We start from the raw sequence: 13,407 nt of genomic DNA, 5'->3' as shown, positions 1-13,407 counted from the left end.
TGCAAATATTTCCCATGCACTGGTCACTTCCAGTTGTTTTTTCTGACAATTTTTGGATGTAACTCCACAACAATTCAAGAGTTTTCATGGCTGCTAACATGCACAAAATCAGTACCTAAGAATCCTCTTTGCAACTGTATTTTAGAATGAATTCTGATATGTGAGTGACTGATCAAACAACTTGCCACATGGGCTTATCAGGTGGATGACATGACCCTCTGTTTTGAGCTGACCAACAGCGAAGGTGGGGAGTTGTACGTCATTGGAGATCACGGCGTTGCACTGAGAGCAGTGCTGTCATCTTTTACGGTGTGGTGCCTTATGCAAGAGTGGCTCACTGCAGAGGGACAGAAAGGTCAGCATCCTTGCCCAGTTCTGTAGAAGGGAATGGTTGGGTAGATGTGAATGTTGTCCTACTTTGACTTCAGTAAGGCTTTTGACCCCATCTCTCATAACATCATCATAGGCAAGCTTAGGAAGTGCAGGCTGAATGACAAAACAGTGAGGTGGATTGAAAGCCAGCTGAAAGGCAGAGCTCAGAGGGTTGTGCTTGGTGGCACAAAGTCTAGCTGAAGGCCTGTAGCTGGTGGTCTACCCCAGGGGTCAATACTAAGTCAAATCCTGTTCAGCTTATTCATCAGCAACCTAGATGAAGGGACAGAGTGCACCCTCAGCAAGTTTGCTGATGATACAAACTGCTGATACACCAGAGGGCTGTGCTGCCATTCAGAGGGACCTGGACAGGCTGGAGAGATGGACAGAGGGGAAGCTCATGAAGTTCAGTAAAGGGAAGTGTAGAGTCCTGCACCTAGAGTGAAATAACCAGGCTGACCCATGGAAAAGCAGCTCTATGGAGAAGGACCTGAGAGTTCTTGTGGACAACAAGTTGACCATGAGCCAGTGAACTGTCCTTGTAGCCAAGAAGGCCAATGGTATCCTGGGGTATATTAGGAAGAGCATTTCCAGCAGGTCGAGGGACAGGATCCTTCCCCTTCCCCTCTCCTCAGTCCTAACGAGGCCACATCTGGAGTGCTGTGACCAATTCTAGACTTCCTCATGTAAGAGAGGTATGAAGATATGTCTCAATGGAAAATGGGGGGGAGGGGGAAAGGAAGAATAGGGAAATATAAGATATTTTTCAAAGCGCAGTTGCCTTTGAGGGCCACAAAGATCATGCAGAAGAAGATAGCTGGGTGCACTTTTGACAGCGTTAAGGTATCATCTCCTCTACACAGACGCATTATTTATCTCTGTTTGCAAATGTGAACATGAAACTGTTGAATGCTAAATCACTTGGCTTGTCCAAAGTCACAAAAGAAAAAAGAATTTATCAACCCAAATGCTCCAACTACCTGGAGTTCAGTTCTCAGTTTAGAATACAAAGTCACCTTGCTTTTAAAAGCAAATTCAGATGAGAGTCTTTGAAATGTTTCTGTGACAGCTTGGTGGCAACATATTTTTTTCTTATTGTCCCATTACTGAAATGTTGCTACAAATACTTTTAGCTTGGAACCTAAAAACACATCAACAGCCCTGAAAGCCTTTCTTCTGGGAAAAAAAAAAAAAAAAAAAAAAAAAAAAAAAGAAGTGTTTCATTTTCTTTTAGGTTATTTGTTTTTTCACTTTGGTAGGCATTCAGCCAGTTTTACTGTGTCTCTTCTTGCCACCTTAAATTAAATTCCTAAAAATGTCAGAATACAAGTAATCAAAATTCTTTTCTCATCCAAACTATGGTTCTATGGAGAATTTTTTCCCCAGATGATACTATTTGAGCCTAACTATTGACAGTAAAATTGTTATTTGTAGAACTCCAAATGTGTGATGTCTTTTCCTTCATTTTCCTGACTTGATTCTTGTAAATTTTTCCCTTTCTGGGAAAATACCACCACCCGCAAAGTACTTGTCTCCATTTAGAAGAAAGCTCTGTGGTCCTTCCCGTGATGGGGTCATGTAAGGTAGAGCTTCAAGATGAAAAGTCAGACTATATCCATAGTAAACAGGGAAATAATCACATTTGAGAAAAAACAGTCCATTTCTCTACCCTGATCTTTGATTTATATTTGTTTTTTGGCAACAGCAATTTGTTATTGTAGCTTAGTGAATTGTTATGGTATCAAAAAGAGCCATACGAAGCTCAGCCTACCATTGTAAGTACAGAAAGTAAAGGTAGTAATATGAAAAATTGTTTTAGTATGCACTATTTTATGTTTTACAAGAATCATTTTATTCTGAAAGCAAGACTATAACAGTGCTTTCAACACTCATGATTTTATTAGAAGTCTCATGACATTTGTTGTTTTCCTCAAAATACCAGCTACTGGAGACATCTCATTACCTGATTCTCAGCTTTCATTGAAAAAGGATGCTTTTAGCTCTTGTGGTTGCAGAGAAAGACATGAAGCCTTAAAGACTTAAAAATGAGAAGGCAAAGGCCAAATAATAATTTTTTTAATTCCATAGTTTCAAAATTAATCTTACAGTCTTTGAGTCTGACTCACAACTCTGGAGTGTTTGAGGTTGGCAATAGGTTTACTATTAAGTCCATGGCTGAAAAACAAAGCTTTAATTTAAATTAATTTCATACCTAGTTATAACTGTAAGAAACAATTTTAAGTCTCTGTTTGCTACTCCAGATTTTACTCCACTACTATTGACTTCAAAGGCTGGGACCCTCCACAAAAGTAGAATTCATAGGTGAGCTAGGGGAAGGAGGTGTCCATATGCCCAATATAGATTTGTGCCCTGAGTATTTCTGTGTCTGTGAACATTAAAGTATACCATGTCTAATACACTAAAACATTAGCAGAAAATGCACAAGATTATTTTGATAATTTGAACCTAAACTGTGCTTGCAACACTTCTTTTAAAAAAAAAATGGGAAAATTCTGCAGACATGTATCATGGAAGGAAAATCCTTTAATTTTTGCTGTATGTGCAGATCTGGTAAGAATGGCAAAGGAATGGGTGCCAAGGAGGATGGATGTAATAAATTCACTAGAAGGATATTCTGAAATATTTTAATTCCTTTTCTGTGAAAAGTGATTATGCTGATTTGTGTTCATGAGAGGATTTACAAAAAGACAAAAAGTAAATAGGCTAAAAATCTAATGATCTGTTCTTGCAGGACTTGTTTCTTAATCTGTCTTGAATTATGCTGGTTACTTTTGTAATCCTGAATTTTTCTGTTCTCCAATAAGAGAACAAAAGCAGTACAACGTGCCCAAGGTGGTTTGTCACACGGTATGAACGGCAACCAGCAAGGAAAACAGGAGAGTGCAGAGCTGCAAAGGCTAAATGTATAGGAATGTACTTGTCTTTAGATATAAACAGTTTAGAAATGATTTCTGAATGGAAAACTCAAAAACTACCATAGTGTGTTATTATCTTCACGTTTCTTCATCCATATATGTTTATATTCTACCAGTTAATATTTAACTCGGCTCATGCTCCTGCCACATTCTATTTATACTTAGGTACCTAAATCAGATAGAGATTTTACAAATATGTGGTAAATTCTAGCCAGGCACTACTGACGTGTTTGTGATCTGCTTGAAGAAAGCAGCAAGTGAAGCAGATGAATTTAAAAAAAAAAAAAAAGATTAGAGTCAGCTTCTTGCTAGAAAATGAGAAATTAAAATATTTAAGTGGAACAGGCTCTAAATCGAATGCATTTCTTCCCTTCTGCTAGGGTTTTGCTACCCATATAATTACAGCTTGTTTTTAAAATTGGAGTTGTAGCGTAGGCAACGCCAGGGCAAACGGAGGTGGCTGCAGAGCTTTGACCTTTCCGCGCGGCGCACGCGGAGGCCTGCCTCCCGCAGCCGCCGCAGCAGCGCCTCCGGGCCGGGCGCAGCGGGAGCGCTCGCCGCGCTCGCCGCCACGTCCCACAAAACCGGCCAAAGAAGCCGCCTTTCCCTCCCCGCCAGCCCTCCTGCCTCCTTCCCTCCTGAGTTTTGCATTTTAAATAAAACGGTCATAGGAAAAAATGGAAAACTTTTGCACATACGCATGCGTGTACGTATGTATTATACTGTTAAAAGCCACGTTATACTTCCGTATCGGCACCCGGCACTAAGCAGCTGCGAGGGATGGGGAGCGCGGGGCGCCGCTGCCCGCCAACCCTGACGTCGCATCCTCTACCTGGGTGCAAGAAAACCCCGTCGCTCCTCCTCCTCTTCCCTTTTCCCCTTATTAACTTTGTTTCACGCTCTTAGTATATCAACATACTAGAGTTTGCTCTATTAAGAACTCAACGATTCAACGAAATTTCCAAGCAGTTAATCCCATTATGGTTTTTTATTGGGTTTGAAATGGATTTGTCGAGGAAACAGTACTGTTGCAGTTTATGAGTGCGCTGCAGTGACTTTAGGAGACAGCTCTCTCTGCGTTTGGGACAGGAAACGTTAAATGGAAATTGAGAGAGAGTTTGTAAGATGTATTTTCCACTGCTGCAAACCTTCGAGAGCTTGATCTGAAAAATAGATTATTTCTTTTCTCTTTGTGTCCGGGAGACAGTGCTATAATTTTTTAATAAAGATCATAGAGCCTTGGAAAGCCATTTAACAAGCTTCCTTGAGATATTACAGTGCAAGCAACGTTTGGCTATGAAAAAAATTTCAATGTGGAAAATAATTTCAAATTTTGGACAAGCTATGGCTCAATTATATGATTTTTTTTTATGAAGTTACAAAATCGATGTCGTCCCCAAATAGCCTGGTCTACAATGATTAAATTCGGTCTTGGCGGGGGGCTGGTACAAATCCTTTGCGTTATAGCTTAGTAATTTATTTTGACTGGAAAGTAACTGTGGGCCTGAACTTGTCCCTGTTTAAGTCCAAATGACTTACATGGGAGCTGGATTGGGCCCTGCAGTCTGTGTGATAAAAAACTAAATCTGCTTGGAATAAACCGTGCTGGCTCCCGGGATGGCAGCGCACGGCTGCGCAGGCCGCGTGCGTGAAACGCGTTTCTGTTCTGGGGCACGACGCCTGCGCTTGCCGCCAGCAGCGCAGCCCTGCCCTCCCGGCCGCTGGGTTGCGATGTGCCACCCCGCCAGCGTCTTGACCTGCGGGCTGCTGCCTCTAGGCTTATTGTGTTTGGGGTTTGCTTCTCTTCTACTATTATAGCCTTGCTTCTGGTTTATAAATACTCCATTTAAGGAGCTATTTAGCAGTAATGACATTCCTGAGTTCAATCCAAGAATTGAACTAATTTTGGCTCCTCTTCAAAAATCCATCTCTACCTCCTCCACCCGACCCGTAGCCTTCTCTCCCCTGCGGTCAAAGAGATTAAAGATAATAAAGAGCAAAAAAAACCCAGCCTAAATAAACAGCTGAATTAATTGGATGCACTGTCTCTTACAGATTAGTGAATCTCAGTCTCGCAATCCTTATTTATGTGAGTCATCCTGCTGAGTGGAAATACTTGTGTAAGTAATATCCTGATTTTTAAGAATTATATTTGAAGCCCATAAAATCGAGGAGGGTTTTTTTTCAGCATCTTCCATAAATGGGAAAAGGAAAAGTGACAAGTAATCTGTCTTAGCTCTTCATTAGCTAATTAAAGCAGTTAGTAATAAATATACCAAAGTAAGTTCCTTCTGTGGCAATTATATAACTGTTTATTTGCACTCGTTTTTCACTTTTGCATCCAGAAAAAAAAAAAGCATGTCTTAAACTATCCTTGGAAAAAAAGCCTTCTCTGTTTATAGGCAAAGCAGTTCCACATTCTTGGTATATGGAACACCAAATGTCCTGGGATAGCCAGCTTCCTGGCAGAGATCCATGCATCTTATTATATGGTACAAGAGCCAAATTTCCTCCTGCACAGTATGTCTATAAATAAAGTGCTTCTTCCACAAGCAATTAAATGGAAGCATTTTTTCCAACCAGCATGCAAATACAGTTTTTGTTTCTTACTGGAAGTAATAACCAATTTGTGATATTAGTCTAAGGTCAGAATTATTTTAAAGATGATCTTAAAAAGCCTCCTCCCTGGCTTGCACAGGAATGTAAAACAATACAATGAAAACTTTCTCCTTGAAGGACATTTCTTCACCCTTTAAAGGATTTGGCATGAAGAAGGCATTCTTCAATTGCATTTGCTTTCTGCGATTAAATGTTATATGTGCATCTCAGCAGGAATTTAGAGTTAATTGTTAAGAGTTCCTGTTTTAGCCCTGAGATTGTATTTGCAGTTGGTATAGAAATTCTTTGGGGCATTTTTCCAGGGCATTTGCACAGCAATTAGCAAAATAATCTCGTAATTTTTGTTGATGTCTCCAAGGAGATACTAGAAAAGAAATTACTATTATAAGATTCTTTATAAAAAATCTGGATATCAGCAACCAGTCATTGAGCTTTTTTCATATGCCAGTCTAATTCAGAATGTATGGTTGTATCTTTTTGGAATGAGTAGTAGGGTTTTTGAAGTAATACAGAGAAAAGGCCAGGGCACCTTCATCCCATTGGCATTGATAGCTTAAAGTTAGCGTCAACAGTAAGTTTGGGGATGTGCCTCTGCAGGTCGGTATTGTGCCATCTCCTGTCATGAGAGAGGGCAAAAAGGAAAATAAAATGGAACTGTCCTGTTGAACCGTGAATGTTGACAAAATTGGAACAGCCCAACACGTAAATGGCTTGCTTATTACCTGAAAGCTTTTATTACAAGTGGAATGGGCTGGAGACCTATAGGAAGACAAGGGTTTTCTACTGTTCCTTCTGTATCTGCAGTTATCATCTAAAATAATTATATAATTTATTTTCAAATTTGTAGCCTCTTCCTGCGCCTTAGGTTCTCGCAGGAGAAATCTCTATTTCACTTTTTTTTTTTTTTTTTTTTTCAGAAAGAACCATTTTAAGCCACTTTTTTTTCTGTTTTTCCTACAACAAAATTCACGTGGCTTTTCTCTTCTATCTTCCTTTCTAATCCATTATGCAAGTTCTTAGCATGTAAGTAGTATCTCCCACACAGAACTGCTTGCAGAAGAAAAAGTGTTTGTGGCACTGACATCCTATATGGTAAGAAGGATGAGGACACTGCAATATTTAATCAGAGCTGGAAAGAAGGTAGCAAAAACAAAGACTAGAGTCACTGTTAGAAATGAATTTAGTAAAAATGCTGACTATATCACTGAACAATAGTAGTAGTAATATCTTTCTCACAAATACTTTCTGATGAAAAACAATACTTTATAATGGAAATTGATTTAGTGTGTATGGGGTGGTTTCTCTGTAGCTTTGTCCGTGTCTCACGCTTTGAGTGACAACCAGAGAGGTGTCATACACAGACCTAAATGGAGCCATCTTTTCTTAAGACAAAGTATGTTCTTAAATAATAAATGATCCTGGCAAGTTGTTTATTACCAGCAGTTAATGATCTGTTTATTAGTTAAAGTCTGTGGCTGTTAACACTCTAACAAATCAGTTCACTCTGTTAAACATCAATTTTGTGTACATTATTGGTATTAGCCATACGACGAACTAGAGTTGTTGCAGACAGTTGATTTTATTGCAAAGGCAGAATTGTATAATAGGAGGCAAAGGTGTTCAATAGGATACCAGTGTTTTGAAAAGAAAAACAGATTGAGTTACAGTTTTTTGTACTGGTTAACAACTGGCTCTTATTTGTGGTAAATGTGTATTCTGATTCCTCAATATACTCCAAGTAAGGCTCAGTTTAAAGTCCTAGATTCTATAATTTCCATGTTTTTAAGACAGTTAGGATTCCTTATGTTTGTGAGGATATGGTTTGGAAAAAAATATTTGATAGGCATAAAACTTAAATCCTAGACTGTTTGTGGGATGAACAGCTTGCTAAAGAAACTTCTTCAGAAACCAAATTCTGCTAACACAGCTTGTTTGTCTGGTCAGTTGGCTCTGGATCAAACAGTTTTCCAGACTTTTTACAGCTACAGGGAGGAATAGGCAGAGATAGAGTTTGAAGATGCTGGTGTTGGATCTTCAGGAAGCTATGGTTCATAACATCATGTTAAAATCCCACAAACATCATCAAAAAAAAAAAATCAAGCTCCAAATGGACACCTCAGATGTTAGGTGATCGTTATGAGAATACTTGGGTCTTGCATGGAATGATGCTCTGCAAGGTTTTGGCTTTACCTCGCCCAAAACTATAAAATACATGTACTGCAATTTTGCATCTGATCAGGAAACAAAGCTGTAAAAGTAGGTTCACTCCTAGTGCTCAAGTAGTGGTAATATGTCTGGTAAGGCTGGATAAATAGGTGTGAGAATTACATTCCAACCCACAAATTCAAGAGTTCAAATCTGTTCTTTCAATTTTGGCCCATTTCTCATAAAAAGTAGCTCTGATATTTTCAGCATTTAGAAATAATCCTCTGATACATTAGCAGAAAGTAATTCCCCAAAGCTGTTCTCTGTAATGGATAGAAAACATTTTTTATTGATCCTTTTGAACACCTAAAATATTCTTAGTTTTTTTTTCTATATGTTGGATTAAGTAAATTGATGCAAATCCTTACATGGGCCCAATATTCTTTCTCTCAGTTCTGGAATGGCTTGTTCTGATTTAATTTCAATCATTCTTAATCTACTTGAAGTCAGCTAAAATAAATATAGTCAAAACAGCAGTCCTGTTTTGAGTTCTAAGAACTTTGCACAGTTCTAAGCCAGTGCAAAGTCTGTCTCAGAATAACACTGTAATTAAAACACACTGACTTTACATTGATAATCTGCAACTTGCTTGAGGCAAAACAAATTACTTAAAAATGTGTTCTACTTCCACAAGTTTGACTATAGTGTAAAAAGGCCAGTACAGAACAAGAGTTCAGTGACAATAGTGATACTTTGGACCCTGAACAGTGGGATCTCTGTCAGGGCTTTCTGTAATGGTATTAAAGTGTTTGGCTCTTTTTATGTTTGTCAACCTATTTACTAACCTGTTGTGGAAGGAACAGGAGGACCTGTGGTTTATACCCAGTGTCAACAGCAAGATAATTTTCCTAAGAGTAAGTAGTGCTTTCCTAAGAGTTTTAATTCCCCAAGCAGTCCTGTGGTTTTCATCTATCCCTGCAATTAGCCAGTTAACCCACACGAAGGTATTTGCAATGTAATCTGAATTAAAACCTGATCCAACTCCTGTTAAAACCAAAGGTGCTGAAGATTTGCTGAAATTCTCTTACTGACTGTTTGGTGCCAGCATAACTTGTTTAGGGGCTTGAGCTTCTCTCACATGCAGCTTAGGTGCCATACAGGTGTTGTCAAACCGGGTTCAGAGCAATCCCAGAGAATGAGGTGATAACGAAGTGAAAGGAGAAGAGTCCAGCTCTCCGCTTGGCTAGACGGTGGCACAGGCCTTCCTGCTGGCCTCTGGGAGCACCAAATCATATTTTAGTCTTGCAAAGCATGCAGACTTTGTAGACCAACGATACGAAAATGGTCTAAGCTGCAGGCATGTCGCTAGCGGTAGTCCTTGAGGAGTACCGACTACATCTAAAAGTTTCTCTCATTGGGATACTGAACTGCTTCACTCACGGGGTGTGTTTTAAGTACAGCCTGATGACACAAAGTTGGAGTCATCCAAGGAAGAAAGCTGTGGTGGTTGTCTTTCAAGCTGATTGTTACTGCTGTAAATTCAAATGCGCTACCACTTGCTTCTTGCCTGAAATGTAAAGATCTCTTCTATCTGTCTTTTATGTGCTTATATATTAAAACCCTGTGTTGAATGCTATGAATGTTAAATATGTTTTTCTTCTCTGACCTGAACAGCTTTTACTACCCTTTACTTTACCTTGTTTATATAATGCTTTATAGCAAAGGGTATTTTTAATAGGAAACCTCAGAGTTATTTCTGGTAGTATGTATTTTTTCTCTTTCAGTGTATGCATCACTAGGCAATACTTAGCCAAGTGACAAAACGACAGAATCTCCTTGCACTTTTATTTTCCTTCAAGCTGTAAGAGCAAGATTACGTTTAAATCCCACTAAATTAACATTGTAAATGAGACATCAGAAACAAAACGTGTGTTCCCCAGTCAGACTTGAGGATGTTTGAAATTAGCACTCAATTTCAAGCCCATGATAGCAGTTGAGTTAGAGCAGAGAGAGAGGGTAAAGGGGGAGCTCTATAGGTTGCTGGTTACTGTGACAACAGTGGAGTAACCCACAGAATAAGGAAATACAAAAAAGTGCGACTTTATTTCCTGTGTATCTTTCTCTTCATGAATCACATCTTTGATTCTCCAGTTGTTTGCAGAGCAGGGTTCTGTAGTTTGCTGTCACTTTGGTCATTGAAAAAAAAATGGACTTTTACAATCAGCATCTCACAAATAGTTAGTGTAGAATTGCTCCATATTCAGTAAATAGGCAGAAAAGCCAACTGCTAGTTCTGAATTAACGGTGTTAGATTTTTAATGGCTGTATTTTCTCTTCTGGATTTTCACAGAGAAATGGTATTAGATAAACCAAAACTAATTTCTAAATCAGTGTTTTGGCACAATTGCTGTGGGTACACTAACTCCTGGATATACCTGAGGAGACTGAATACGTCAGCTTTCTACTGTGAGACTTCTTTGAGGCTTCACAATAGACAACATGGCAAAGTGCATTTTATAGTACTGAAATTTAAAGACGCAACTTGAAGACTGTCTAGAAATCACTCTTAGAGATTAAAGCAAGCAAATGCCATAGTAAACTAAAGTTTATGTTAATCACAGCCATTTTCGAAAGTAAGGTATTTTGTGCACAAGAATGTCAAATTTCTTTTAATATGGCTCTTTCAAGAGCTTGATATTCACATTGAAATAGTCTTTGAATTAAGAATCCAGTTCTTGAGACCAGAGCATAGGCTAGGAAATATTTGTGGAAAATACTTAAAGTTATCCTCTGGTTTCCCTGGATCCTGGTAATATTTCAACGCAGACCAGTCTCCTTTTGCTAACTTAGGACAGGCTGAGGTTAGGAAAACCTAAAATTAGTGGGATTTAAACTCTAATTGCTAGGCTACGGCATTAGTCATCTGGTGACCAATGCCCTAAGAAGTCTTTCGGACAAAAATATTTTACAATCAAAGTAAACCAAAATAGTGTGCTACCTGCTTTGAACAAACTGAGCGTATGTATATGGGAAAGCTTTTGGGGTTACAAAGAGTGAATATTTCCCCAAACATTTTACAATGTATATTTCTAATGTATTGTATAAAATATATATACATTCAAACTCCACATCACATCCACCATAGCTTTTGTAATGCCTTATGATACACAAGCAGAGAACATTTCAGATACATGTACAAAATAGCGGTGAAAACAGACATTTTTGCCACCAATTGTTATTTCAATTCAGTCTTCATGCCCTGTTAAAACAGCAAATTTTGTAACCTACATAAAGTTCAAAGGCCTGGAGAAGTCAAGCAGAAGTACAGACAGTAACCGTGACAGTTGCTGCTGGGGTAGAATTTGGAGGTTGGAAAAGGAAAGAAAGTCTGTTCTGCACTGGAGTCTGAGAAAGATCTTCACTCCTAAAAAGCAAGCCTTTCCTTATCTGTAGGTGACTACTAAATATGAAGTATTCCAAGATGAAAGCCCAATGGTTTTACCTGAGACACAGAATTACTCTTGGTATGATGAAACTTTTCCATGTGCAGATTTAGCATAGACCATACAAATTCACATTCTTTGTAAACTAACATTTTTTGATTAGATCTGTCCCAAAATGCCCTGCATCCATTGTATTCCTACAGTGCAGTAATTCATGCATATTTATTATCCTGAGGTTAAAACACAGTGAAGAAATGGCCTGAGAAAAGTCGTCAAACTTTCTCAAAACTTTGAGTATATTATGTCTTCAGACCAGTTGCTGACACGTAGTGATATCAGTATCCACTTCAAAAGGCAGAATAGAGAAAGAGATTCATTCTTTCCTCTCTCCAAAAATACTTTACCAATGGCACAAGTCCTACAACAATTCATCCTCATTCTCAAAAAAAGATTATTGTGTCATGTCAGCACATAAACAAAGAGATGTCATTGATAACACTTCTGAAAAAAGAACTGTCTTTGACTTTTGGCTGCTGTATCACACTCTCAGCTCAGCTCCTGGTCCAGAATTATACCTTGCTGCATACCATACTGATCTCCTGAAACAGGCATCAGGGCCAAACCATGCTCTTGCGTATCTTACTACAACTTTGGAACAAATCCATCAGAAACGGAGAGCTTACATTATTGTAAAAGAACAGTGTTTTCTTCCAAAGGATCCACCTAAAGGTAGAAGACTGACAACAAGGAAGCAGTGAATAAGAATTACAAAGAAAGATAAAATCATTAAAATTTCTTATCTTATTAAATGAGACTCAAAGTATAAAAAAATATAAGCTGCAAATTCTCAAACATATGTGAATATGTATTGTAGGAACTTTAAATATCTAGTCTTGGATTGGGGGCAGTTGGGTAGGGAAGAAACAGCCATAAATTAATCTAGACCTCAAGATAATCATATTTAATGAATAACTTTTCTATTGACTTTTAGAAAGCTCAAAACTCTGAAATGTACTAACATTACAAATTTTAAAATGGCTTTAGAAATAGAGAAAAAAAAATACAAGCTTCGTAATGATGTAAATATAACTTTTTACTTCTGTCCTCTGATAGTTCATCTTGCATTCAGTTCCCTGAAATGACTTTTACTATAAACAGACTGATGGGGTTTTTTCCCTGTAATGCATAAATCAGAACTCAAATGGGGATATAGTTGACTGACAGTGGTGCAATTTATACTAAAGACCTGGATTAAGGATGAGAATGTTAGTGCTAAGTAAAACAATTCTACCACCTCAGCTGCTTCAGTGGGTGTTTCTGTTTTATCTGCCTAATGTAATCACTGGCCACTGAAACTGATTATAGTGATATTATTTATCTGATTCATTCAAAATATCATCTAACCAAGGTAGTAATTTTGTAATTCCTTTTGGTATATTTGTTTTACTTTCTTTAAATCTATTGGCCTTCATTATATATTTCTCTACTATAATTATCCAGTTTTTAATTTTGACCTTTGCAAGCATCCATTTTTAATATAATTTCCCGTATTAAGAAAAAATATTGAAAACCTATGTATCTGGCACATTTCACAAACACGCGCGAGCGCACGTGCACACACACGCACACAGACACACACACAACGAATGTAGTCATGGTAGCCTATTAACTTTCAGTTATGTAATGTTTGGGAGTGATAATGCAACTTTTAGGTGGAAGCTCTAGCTCGCCATTTCAATTCTGATTCAAAGTCCCTGGACATTAATAAATAGATTTCTACAGGTGTGGAATCTATTTTCACTAGAGTGAAATTTCTTGGTCTATACCCTGGAGTGATTTTCACAAACCTAAAGCTCTTTAAAACATCACAGAAGTTTCAGAAGTACATCATG

The sequence above is a fragment of the Rhea pennata genome, chromosome 5 (assembly GCF_028389875.1).
Source record: "Rhea pennata isolate bPtePen1 chromosome 5, bPtePen1.pri, whole genome shotgun sequence".
NCBI lineage: Eukaryota > Metazoa > Chordata > Aves > Rheiformes > Rheidae > Rhea > Rhea pennata.
This window is presented reverse-complemented; position numbering follows the sequence as displayed.